The sequence below is a fragment of the Schistocerca gregaria genome, chromosome 2 (genome assembly GCF_023897955.1).
Source record: "Schistocerca gregaria isolate iqSchGreg1 chromosome 2, iqSchGreg1.2, whole genome shotgun sequence".
NCBI lineage: Eukaryota > Metazoa > Arthropoda > Insecta > Orthoptera > Acrididae > Schistocerca > Schistocerca gregaria.
The window spans coordinates 867643892-867656603 of record NC_064921.1 but is presented as its reverse complement, the minus strand read 5'-3'; the positions used below and the strand labels follow the sequence as shown (position 1 = coordinate 867656603).

Below are 12712 nucleotides of genomic sequence, written 5' to 3'. Positions count from 1 at the left end.
GGACTCGCTGTGGTTTATATGGCGAAGCCTGAAGCCTAGGTTACGCTAAATGGTGCTAGTCTGCCCGTACGTTGCCGAAGCGGTATCGAAGGCTTCAGTTTGTCTGGACTCGCAGTTCAGACTGCCGCGCCGCGAAGCTGTCGGCAGCAAATGGCGCTCTTGACCCGCGGTGGGCTTCCGCCTGCCGGAGAGAGAGGCACTGACCATGAGCCGCCGCATGGCTGCCGGCTGCCGGCGACTGGCGCCGTGTTTACGCGGCGCTACCGCGGGGGCGCTGGCGGCAGCTGCCGGTCTCCGGTGTCTGCGCGGCCGGCCGGCCCGCCTCAGTCCGCCGCGGGAGCTCGTCCCGTCCCGTGCCGACCGCGACCGCGCGCGTTCACACACACACACACTCACTGACGCCCCACGCGTCATCGCTACCGCCTGCCGCCACCCACTGCCGCCCACGCGACCGCCGCAGCGCCGCGTCCTGGCCGCACCGCACAGCATTCTGAAGGCGCGCCGCCAACACCGGCAAGTCCAGCTTCGAGCGCTGCCCTGGCTTGGCCTCCTCGCTGTCCCCACAGCAGTGCTTCCGGACCGCCAAGGGTGTAAACAACCCTCCGCCATCTCGTGCCTTCAGCTTCCATTGTTTTTGCCGAAGTGACAGTTACGACAAGTGTTCGCTTAGTCTCAGTTGTGCGCACTCAAATCGATATTCGTCACTGCAAAAGCCGTGTTACTAATGACCCATCGTAGTGAATCAGTTATCCTTTTTAGTCGAAACTCTGATTCGAAAATCATTGTAAGAACTATCGGGGATTCTCATAGACCGAATTTCCTAGTACGTGTTCTTTCGTGTTCGACACGTGTGTTTAGTGATGTAGCCTGAGTGAAACATACTGAACTTCTAATGAAATTTTCATTTTTACGAACCACCAATAATTTCTTATAAAATAAACCTTTATTTGCTAACAGTTTCGAAACTATCATCCTCACGCAAAAAAATAAAAGAAATCGCTGCTCACTGTTACTAAAGTGTCAGTAAAAATAGCGCATTATTCGTTGTTTAAGTAGGATATATGACCCGCAAAACCCTCAGCTTACGTAAAGAACAGTACGTTACATATAACACGAACCTAAATATTGGGTTACCTTAAAGGCTTGTTTCCACAGCCCCTATTTTTCATTCACATTCGACGGCCTTGCCTATTCACAACAAATTTGCCTCCTTTCAACACTGGGTCACCTTAAAGGTTTGTTACCACAGCCCCCATTTTGCTCTGACATTCGATGGCCTTGCCTGTTCACGATAAATTTGCCTGCTGGTAGCGTAGACATCGAGCTAAGCTACAGGTCTGTCAGCACAAGCTACACTTTACATGGAGAGGGGGTGGGTGGGGAGGTCGACGGAGGGAGGATTAAGGGGCGGGAGCAACGCTGTAAACTCGAGCCAAAATACTATTACATACTGGCGTCTTGCGTTAGACATGACGTTTAATAAATTTATTTCTACTGACGCCTCAGTAAGAGTGATATCATGCAGACAACAGTAAAAAATATTTGTAGTCTAATGACGATAATTTTGGTCGAAACTGGTAGTAGCTGTTGGTGGTACATAAATATAAGCTTACTTAAAGATTTGTGACTCTTGCGAGGTACTACCTGCAGCAAAATTCGCAGTATTTCTTCGAATGAACGAGTATCCGCCCTCACCCCATTAAATTTCCTTTAACGCAGCCTCATAAGAATAAAATGTGGAGATCGCATTTTAAGGCTACTACTTCCACCCGGAGAGTGAAATGTTAACGTTTTATATTCGGTTGCTCCTTTTTCTTTAAACACTTTTTAAAAAATCATCTGTTTATTAGAGTAGCCTCACAATACACATCTGTTATCAGTTTCGGCGAATTACGTTCATCCCCATTTACACGAATTCTTACACCTGATTATTGCCTTCTGAGACAGTAAAATTAGTCGAAATTCGTAAATACGTAATTCTTTCGTGAATACTTACATTTTAATTTCCTCTGCGCAGACTAGAACTAGTGTAAAGCCTTTATCAGACAGCAGAGTGTTTCGCAAAGGCAAGCCGTTTTGGCTACCTCTAGTTCATTACCGAGTGGGCACTAACTCAACTTCACATCCGTGAGTGAAGGAATCGACCGTGTTTTGTTAAAGGTACTATCCTAGTTATTGTGGCAAAAGTTATTACATTTCACGGAAAGCCTACTTTATGAAAAGTCAGTGTCATGGGCGGAAGGTCTTCTACATTTATACTGCTTTAGAAGTCACAGAGAGATTTAAAATCAGAGTTTCCCCATGAAAGCTTAACGAATTTAATTTAATCACTCTACTCACTCGAGTCGTTTTCCTTGTGATACCAACCTCCAAATAATATTTTAATAATTAAATTCAAATCTGTAACACCTCCCTGAAAACTGTACTCGCATCTTATTTTTCAAATTAACATTCTTTTCCCCTCGCTGAAATATTTGAAGAAATATGTTGAAAATTTGCATTAGAAACTTTCGACACCGTCTTGAGATAGGCTTGTACTCGAAACTAGTTGCAGGTATGTAATCAGCCGTTCCACCATATTGTGAATGTTCGCAATGATATTCATAATCTCGTCAACACGATGCTGAACAACCACCGAATCCTGCATTTATTCCCTACTTGGAACTATGCTGTCATTCTTCCAACTTCTGAGTATTTTCTGAAAAGACAAAAACATATACCATCCCGCAATGACCTCACGACTAGGGGTATGAAAGATGCAAGTAAATGAAGAAATAAGGAATAACCTATTATACCCCCAACAATTTTTTACTGTTTAGATATTTTATATCTGGCACAGAGCTGGTCAGTTTTACTGGCATTTATGAAAATTCTTCCTCGGTTAACGTCTTGCTGCTAGACTTTTCCTGTTTTTGTCGTTTCATATAAAAAAAATTCTACACACTCTGCACACCAATGACGTACTTACAGTTAACAAATGGGAAATTCCGCTCAGCAAACGGTGTAATAATGTGTCACTAACATACTACTTCAGAAGTTTCAGTAAAAACCTATATCAGCCTGCGGTTTGCGAGAGATCGATTGTGTAGAATTAAGAACGTGAATCTGTCTTCTGCGTTGATGCATCGCTGTCAGTGGTTTATGATGCCCTCTGACTCGAAAAATTCTTTTCTTACTTTCGAGCTAAAAATAAAAATTTTGTATCGCCATACACGGATTAGTTTCACTGTGTGGTGTACATTCGTATTAATCCATGGACGGTTTCGCTACAGATATCAGGACTGATCTGTTCATTATAGAGATATCTGTAATACTTCCTCTTGCAGAATCATTAATGTTTCCGAAACGGAACTTAAAATCCACCATAGATATAGACAGTAAAATACTATTACAGCATTTGAAAATTAAGTGCGTGTTCTTATCTGATCATCCATTGTTATACCTATTACAAAATTCCATTTTACTCTTTGCCATACAAGCATTATTTATATATTAGTTCCTCCAACATTCTAAGAAAGCGACATAAAGAAAAAAAAATATCCGTCGGTTAAACAAAGTAGTAGGTTCTCTGTTTAGTTTATTGCTCTGCTTTCAAGGTTCGACACTCTTCTGAGTAACCTTTCGTAATTTCTCTGAATGTTGACCATAAAACTGTCAGACACTTAGGCAGTAATGCAAATTGTGTGTTGCTTAGAATGTTGGTAAGACGCATTGGGACAGGAGGCCTTCTACTCTAAAATAATACGGTCATTCTGAATCAGACCTAACAGACCAGCGAGGAAAAATGATGCACGGTGTGTCTCAGGACGCAACTGATCGTTTGGAAAACCTGGTCAGGCACACACTGTCAGGCGTCGCTCTAACTCCCACTGCCCCCCTCCCCCCTCCCCCTTAGCTTGTGTACACCACTAATGGCGTCCGTCTGAGCTCCAAGGACGTGACCAGCATTCCACGCACGAAAGATAGGCATCTCTTACGGTGCAGCAGGACGCGCTGAACAAAGGGAATGATCGACAATACACAAGAATTTTGTGAAAGTGTCATTGTGATTTCACTTCCATATTCGTCTCGGACGAGTAACGATGAAATCTGTTGAACGTCTCTTACAGATTAGGAAGTACATGTTGCAGTGGCCTTGTGTACGGTAGTGGAAATCACTGTAAAGGCAGGGTTCGGCGAAATAGTATAATGTATGAAGCAGACTTGTATCGAATTTAATATGAAAGTAGTAGACACATATAAGAAACAAACAGTCATGACAGAATTGCGTAGTTTCGTTAATAACACGAGTAACAAAACATGGAGTTTCATTTCCTGCATAGAAATTGGTGTAAAGGTACTTACAATCCAGTTGCTTTATTGCATTGTTAGTTTTTGTCCAGCCTCCATTATTTCTACCTACCTCAACAGTTATCTTCAGCTCGCACATGCCCTAAAATTGCCCTCCACTGAGATAAACGCCACTTGTAAATATTCCCCAAAGGCTTTCCACGGGATTCAGATCCGCGCTACGCACAGGGCTGGGAAGGCATCAATATCGTTATCTTCACACCACTTTTTGGTTGGAGCCGAACCACATACACTTGTTGAAACATTACAATTTCGTCCGCTAAGCTCTCATGCATTGCAATGAATTCTGTCTCTAACAACTCATTGTATTTATCCAAGAAAGGTGCGACTTACCTTTCAGCGCAGAAGGCTGCCCCAGTTATAACACTTCTACCATCAAAATTTTATGCTCATTCTTACCTGCTGCTCTCTTTTTTTTTGCCAATAATACTGAAATTCATCCTGCCCACCTAAATAAAACATCTTGTCATCACTTAAGATCACTTTATCCCATTCTGAAGTCCATGGCATGTGTTTCTTCAGCAAACTCCAATCCATCCTATTTATGTTTGGGTGTTTCTGCAGTCGTTTCTTGAATGCAAGATGTTCGTCATATGACGAAATCTGGCGTACACGTCTGGTAGTTACTGGCAACTGTAAATCAGCAGCAAGTTAAGAAGAATAATGATGGTTCGCCCTTGCTTTGTGGGCAAGTCACCCTTTCTATGGCACAGACAATTTTCCACTTTGCTAATAATTTTCCGTTCTGTCCATATCGTGCCCCCAGTATAACGAAATGTTAATCACTGTACTTGAACACTTCAACCTCTTGGCAATTTGACCATTAGAGAGTCCCATTTCCTTGTATTTATCGATGTTTGCTTTTTCATCACACGATAAATGTTTTCCGCGTGCCATTGTCACAATCATGGTTTATGTACACAACACACGCTGTCGGTAATGGTGCCTTTTCCCCATCTGCAGTAGAGGCTCGTATGCACATACCCACACTGCACAGAGCCGACTGCCTTTGTATCGAGTTCCACCCTCTGCCACATGAATCGCCGATGTCTCGTTCTGTACTGTATTACTGACATCAAATACGATACCATTTGACTGCATCTTTCAATATATTGGGTTTCATACTATGGAAATGAAACATGGACGATAAATAGTTTGGAGAAGAAGAGAATAGAAGCTTTCAAAATGTGATGCTACAGAAGAATGCTGAAGATTAGATGGTTAGATCACATAACTAATGATGAAGTATTGAATAGAATTGGGGAGAAGAGGAGTTTGTGGCACAACTTGACAGAACGAAGGTACCGGTTAGTAGGACATGTTCTGAGACATCAAGGGATCACAAATTTAGCATTGGAGGGCAGCGTGGAGGGTAAAAATGGTAGAGGGAGACAAAGCGATGAATACACTAAGCAGATTCAGAAGGATGTAGGTTGCAGTAAGTACTGGGAGATGAAGAAGCTTGCACAGGATAGGGTAGCATGGAGAGCTGCATCAAACGAGTCTCAGGACTGAAGACCACAACAACACAACAACAACAACTACTGCGTGTGCATTGAGCATAACTGTTCCAACCGACAACGTTAATTTTGCTGCAAATACTCATGCCCTTATACTGATTTCATCACTGTAGTCCAAATCTTAATTTCAACGGCCGGTACAACTCTCCAAATGCTGCACGCTTTCATTTTCATGTTTTCTTGAGTCGTTTAGTGTGTCGCAGGAGGTTATAACTAGATAGATTGCATTTTGTTTGAGAAAATGTACCTATCTGGCCACACACGATCTGCTCTTTCCATACACACACACACACACACACACACACACACACACACACACACACACCGACACACACACTTAAGGTGTCTCACGTAATGCCTACAAGAATGTCTGTAATATTTCAGAAGCGATTCGAGAAGTTGAGAGTGTTTTGATACACAAGTATACATGAGACTCTCATTGCTCATATTTTGTCGGAGCGGGGTTAAAAGGAGTTTCTGAGTGTCTATTCGTATTGCCAAAACCATTTTCGTGCGCCATATGGTTTGAGACTAGGATACTACCGCACGAAGGCCATAGCTGATGATCGGGGTTAGGTCATTTGACGAAATATTGGACACCCAGAAATAATTACGATATTATAGTGCCTGTGGTATGCAAGCATGTCCAAAGGAACTCTGCATCGTGATCAGAATAACACAGGCACTGTAATATCATATGTACCCGCCGACACCGGGAAGGCGACTTTCAATTACAACGTCTGACTTGTACGGGAATATGCAAAATGGATGTACGAGTACCGTTCGTAGACGCGTGGTCGACAACATACGGAAGTTTGTGTCTGGCCGTGAGTCGTGCACGGATAGCCAAATGCTAAGGCGACCGTTCCCGGTAAGAGGGAAGTCTGGGTTCGGCAAGAATTTTCATTGTCCTCATTCCATTCTAAAGCTGATGGTAGCCCTTATTCGCAAATGCGTATTCATTTTACGTGAGCCAGAAATAAAGCACGTTGTATTTTTTGCATCTAATTAAGTTCTGATGTAGATATTCTAACGGAAGTCAGTCCCATTCTCCACCTCGGCTTTGTTATGATCACAGTCGTTTATTTTCATACTATCAGATGATTTCACCGACACCATTTTCAAGTGCTCACTCTGAAACCAACGTCTAACACCATACAGTGTGTATGGCTGTAAATTTGTAAACTATGAAGATATGTAAGTCACATAGTACGTACATACACTACGTGATCAGAAGTGTGTGGCTACCCCTATGGAATAAATGACCACCTGATGTCGCGAGAGACGGCCAGACTACCATAAAAGGAGACTGGCTGTATTATGTTGCCAGTAGACCAGCAGTAACAGCAGAATGGGACTCTCAAGAGAGCTTAGTGACTTCGAACTTGGAATAAACATTGGCTATCACGCGATTAACAAATCCTTGAGGAACATTGCAATCCTTCTAAAGCTGCCCAAGTCAACCATTGTGGTGTGCCTGTGAAGTGCAAACGCGAAGGAACAGCCAAAGCTGTATCAAGACCAGGCAGGTCTCATGAATTGAAGGGTAGGGGAAATTGAACATTGCGGAAGGTGGCTGTAAAAACTCACGTGAAATCAGCCACAGGAATTACTTCTGAGTTAAAACCCGCTACCATTTGTCCAGACAGCACAATAACTAAGTGTGGAGTGTTAGAAAGAAGGATTAAGATGGTAGACCAGCTCCTCGTAAGTCTCACATTTCCATAGCCAGTGCTAAGCGCGAGGTGGTGTAAACAGCGACGTCACTGGGCAATGGGTGGCTGGAAACGAGTGATTTCGAATGATTAATTACGCTATACCTTGTGGCAATCCGATGGAAGTGTTTGATTTGGATAGTGCCTGGAGATGTTTCTCCCAGCTGGGCTCACGTGTCAACGGCTAGAATGTGTTATTTCAGTTTTGACTTAAGTATAGATACTCTAAATTCTGACCATTCCTTTGTAGCAATGTAATGTTAGTATTTAGGAAATTTCACTATGATGAAGACACCCCTAGTAGTCGTCGAAACCTAGGTTAGTGCAAATGATAATTAATTGAAACCCTCAGCTGCCGACAGGTGTTGTTGATATACCTCGATGGGGACAGCTGAAAATGTATGCCCAGACCGGGAGTCAAACCCGGGATCTCCTGCTTACATGCCAGACGTTCTATCCGTCTGAGCCACCGAGGATACAGATAAATAGGTTTCACAGGTGCCACGGGAAGCGTGCGGGGGATAAGTCCCTGCAGTCGCGCTATTCACCTGTGTCCTCGGTGGCTCAGATGGATAGAGCGTCTGCCATGTAAGCAGGAGTCCCGGGTTCGAGTCCCGGTCGCGGCACTCATTTTCAGCTGTTCCCATCGAGGTATATCAACAATACCTGTCGGCAGCTGAGGGTTTCAGTTAACTATCATTTATTCGAGAGAATCTGCACGGTCGTCAATGGTGTCTGTTCTTTCGAGAACAGTTACAATCTTCATATATCTAGGTCAGTGTGCCCACAAGTTATGTGCAACAGTTTGGCTGTACAATCCTATGTTGATGCTTGGAGAAAGTTACATGCCGTCATGTGTAGTGCCAGCAGTGAAGTATAGAGAATTTGGTGTTATGGAATGGGGCGTTTTTCGGGGTCGGAGTGTTGTCTCCTTATTGCGCTTAAGAAAACACTATATGCGTAAAGGTACTATCACATCTCACAGTACTGCGCACTGCGTGCAATAGAGGAGCAGGTCAGAGACAATAATTGTATCACTATGGAAAAGCACTGTGTCATAAAACAGTATCTTTCGAGCACTAGCCTACCCTGAGTCCAGACCTGAACACAATGGAACGCTTTTGGGATGAGTTAGAACGCCGAATTCGCTCCAGACTTCAACATCACTATCTTTTCCGGTTTCGATTCTTGAGGAAGAATGGGATGCCTTCCTCCACAGACATTTAAACAACTCATGGTCCCCAGCACAGTTGAACGCATCCTGAGAGCGAGGGGTGGAAATAGCCCATGTTAATGTCCAGAAACAGGGCTCGACATACTCCTAATCAGGTAGAATCGAGATAATATGGACTGGCCCACAGATGTGTAAGCATATTACACAATATGTTGTGTCCAAAATGTTCTATACCTTGGTTTCAGCTGAAAACGACACATCTTCAAAATCAGCTAATGGTGTGAAAATAAATGACTGTGGTCATAATACAGTCAAGTGGGAAACTGAATTGTAGTTTGAATAACTTGGTCACTGTGGCACCCGGTATTAAAAAGAACTTTAAGAAAAATACAAATTCCAATAGAATAATGACACTTGAGAGTGAACGAGGCGTACAGCGATACAGCTTCTGTCAGTAGTTACGCCGAGTGGATGGCCCAGTCGATGGGACTGAGGCCTCTCACTCCTAAGGCGTGGGTTTCATATCCACCGTCCAGCCCCCCAGATTCAAGTTTTCTGTGCTCGACATAAATTCCGGGATGGTTCCTATCAAAAATCCTCCTCGGACTGCCTGTCTTATCGCTGTCGAGTTTGCTCCCCGTGCTCTCTTTCTAATGACATTGTCGTCAACAGAATGCTTGTCTAATGCTTTTATTCGAGCGGTCTGCTTAAAGAGAAAGCCCGGTGTAGCTACGAGGCGTAGATTCACTTATATTACGACACATCGCTTAACGAGGTGGACGGATTGCTCTAATTGTAGCCTTGGAAATCAAACTTACTAAGTTTCACTGTAAACATTACCAGGTGTTACATAGATACGCAATTTAATCACATAACTGCCGGATGATGTCAAAAATACCTTGTTCAGTTAGAAAAATAATTAATCACGAATTAATTCTTCCACTGTTATCTCGGTCACCACAATTTACGTTACCCTTAGATCTGTGAATGTGATTGCAATGGTACTCTGACATTTTTTCAATCGTCTCAACTAGACCATCAATTTTTTCGACAACTCATTGGATGGTAGTAGGTTACGAAAATACTCTCCCCTTCACTTACCACTTGATGGCAAAAATCTTGCGTCGGTATCTCAATAATCGTGTATGAAATTTAGAGGATAACCATGCTAATCCATTTCGAATTACGTTTCCTAGAATGTCAGTTCTAATCCACTTCGAATTACGTTTCCTAGAATGTCAGTTCTAATCCATATCGAATTACGTTTCCTAGAAAGTCAATAACGTTCCCACCAAACGGCCTAATAATAGTTGCCACAATGCGTTATGACCGACTGGAATACTGCTTCAGGCAGTAACTCCTTCGTACAACGACTGTCCATTAAAGTGACTGTTAACACCTTAACTGATGCGTTTTCAAACAACATCCCGACTAATGACGCGAACTATTGGTTGACGATTAGCTCGACTGCAGTTGCGATTTTTGTGCAACGAATAAGTGCGCACATTGACTTTTTAAAGTATTCGGAAATTCTTAATCCATAACGACAGTTTTTTTAATTTAGCATGCGAATCAGTGCTACGGATTTCCTTTTCACAAAATCTATCTCACTGGTCGTCCAAAGTTAAAAACATGATATTAGTGCTTTCGTATGCAAGAGCGATCCGTTGAAAACTTTTCCCTGTCATCTTGATTTTGGTTTTCCGTGTTTTCACGGCATTAATTGCTTGCATGGCTTCATCAAGCCGATTACTCCATTCACCCTTTTCCATCTGAGCTACTGCTCTATTTTCAAGGCCTTGAGGTCGATGGATAGATAACGTCCTTATTCTTCTATGTACGAACTTCTTTCCTCAAGAATCACATACAGGGTGAATAAAAATTGATGAACTCGAACTTCACAGCACGATTCCTTACATACTGGCCATGCACAAAATGTCTGTAACAAAAATTTCTTGCTATGCATATTTTCCACAGAAAAATATTTGCAGTTTGACAGCTCTGTAATCACGTGAACGGCAAGTATATTTATTCGAAACGTTATATCAGTTATGTATCATATGTGCAGTGGATAGTGTGTTGACTCATAATACTCGAAGTGGAGAATCAAATTTGTGGCGCAGACTTCTTCATTTTTGTTTGCTATCTTTAGTTTACATGGTACAGCTCCTTAATCATTGTACAGAAATTACAGTAGCACCTGAATAAAAGACGTAAAATTACTCAATACTGACACAGAAATAATAGTACAATCGCTTGGAAAGATGTAGTTAGCATTTAAGGGTGAAGCATGATTTATCGCCACGTACTACACTCTTTCATGTCTTACGTTCCATTTTCGGCATCTTTCCTCCATTCATCAATTATACCCCCATACACCCCCCCCCCCTCTTTAAATAACTTATCAACTATTGGTTAATTTGCTACTACTCGCTTCGTGAAGTTTATATGGATTCTATTTAGGTACTTAAACCATAAACATCACACAGCGATTTCACGTAAGGGCATTGCTTCGCAGCACTACGTATACTACGCTCAAACTCACGTTCCAGATTGAGTAGAGACACTTGTTGCACTTGTTGTTACAATGTAGCCAAGTCGCCAGTTTTTCACGTCTGTTTTCTGCCACTAATACACACAAGAAGAAATATTGTTACATCTGTTTCTTGTTGCTAGTACGCAAGGAATATGTGTAGGTAGTCTTCAACTAAGTATAAAACACTGCAAATCTCTGTACGTGAACGATATGTTTTATCTTTTCTCATTTAATTGGTAGAGATACGCCTTTGCTTTACGTGAGGGCGCTTCATTGAAAATTCTTTATGCCTGCGTTAACAAAAAATTGAATATCCTGCGTAAATTGAATGTGCACAGTATATTCATACGTTGTTGAGTATTGATAGCAAAAACAATGTAAATGAAGCTAGCTGAGTGACTAATTTCTTCTGAAAAACGACCTCCATAGCAGTTTGTATGTTATGAGACACTTCTGTGGGAACAGCGAGCATGCGATCACTGTTTATATGAAACTCATTTTAATTGTTAATTTGTATGCTGGGAAAAGAACTGCTGGCTTTATGGGAGCGTCTGTTTCAAATATTAATTTTAAAAGCAATTTTCTGCTGTTTTAAATTTCCAGCTAAATCCGGCCAAAAAACCATTTCGCTGCAGGCAGTCTGCAATGCTTTCTGAGTATTATACGGAAGTGGTGTAGTAAATTGAACAGCTTCTTCTCTTGCGTATTGTGTTGCATGCTGCCGTGAAAGGCCGAAGGACGAAAATACGCAGATAATTAGTGGCAGCGCTGTTGGTACCAAATCTGTACCGTGAGCGACATGTAATTTCATACATTATGACTCTTACTCTCTGACGTGCAGTAAAAAGGCAGGTAAAAGAAATTCCACTTTGGCTGAGTAGCAAACCAATTTACTGCCATATGATGGAGACTGATATCAGAAAAGCGTTTAGTATGGCAATGAAGTGCGGTAAGCGACATTGTGAAGTGGTTTTGTTGCCGCTGCAGAACTGGGAACGAAATTACCGATAGCCATGTAGGAAACACGGCTATTTTTAGATCAAGTATTCAAGTGAATGGTGTCCGCCCCATGAGCAGTTCTTTTCCCGTAACTGTAATCTAAAAAAACTGCATGCACACTCAGAACCTGCGCAAGGATCTTCCTCAACCGCCTCGACTCGACAACGTAGAATGGATCTTCAAAATATTGATAATAATAAAAACAAAGTAGTTGTACGCTTAAATAGGCCGTAAAGCTGAGAGAGGCAGCGGGGAGAACAGATCCGGCGGCCTCTATAAATTAGACGTGGTGTTTGCGTTGCGCGGTGGCGAGACCCCCCGCCTAATGCGTTGCCTCGCTGTTATTGCCGCGAGATGTTTACTCTGGCTGAGGAGACCCGAGCCCAGTGCTACCACAACACCGGCTACCTGCCGCCGG

The 12712-nt window shown here is 42.6% G+C and overlaps 1 protein-coding gene across 4 annotated transcripts in view; it reads left to right on the top strand.

Annotated features, from left to right (window-relative positions):
- Window positions 1–323: 323 nt before the first annotated feature.
- The window catches only part of LOC126335244 (adenylate cyclase type 8), a 1717934-nt gene continuing 1705545 nt past the window's right edge, over window positions 324–12712 (top strand). For 3 of the 4 annotated variants that reach the window (XM_049998288.1, XM_049998286.1, XM_049998285.1), the window contains exon 1: window positions 326–513. The gene's annotated coding sequence lies outside the window, so the exon portion shown is untranslated. Of the gene's footprint in view, window positions 514–12712 lie in introns of all 4 variants that reach the window. The other variant, XM_049998287.1, reaches the window with a different exon arrangement.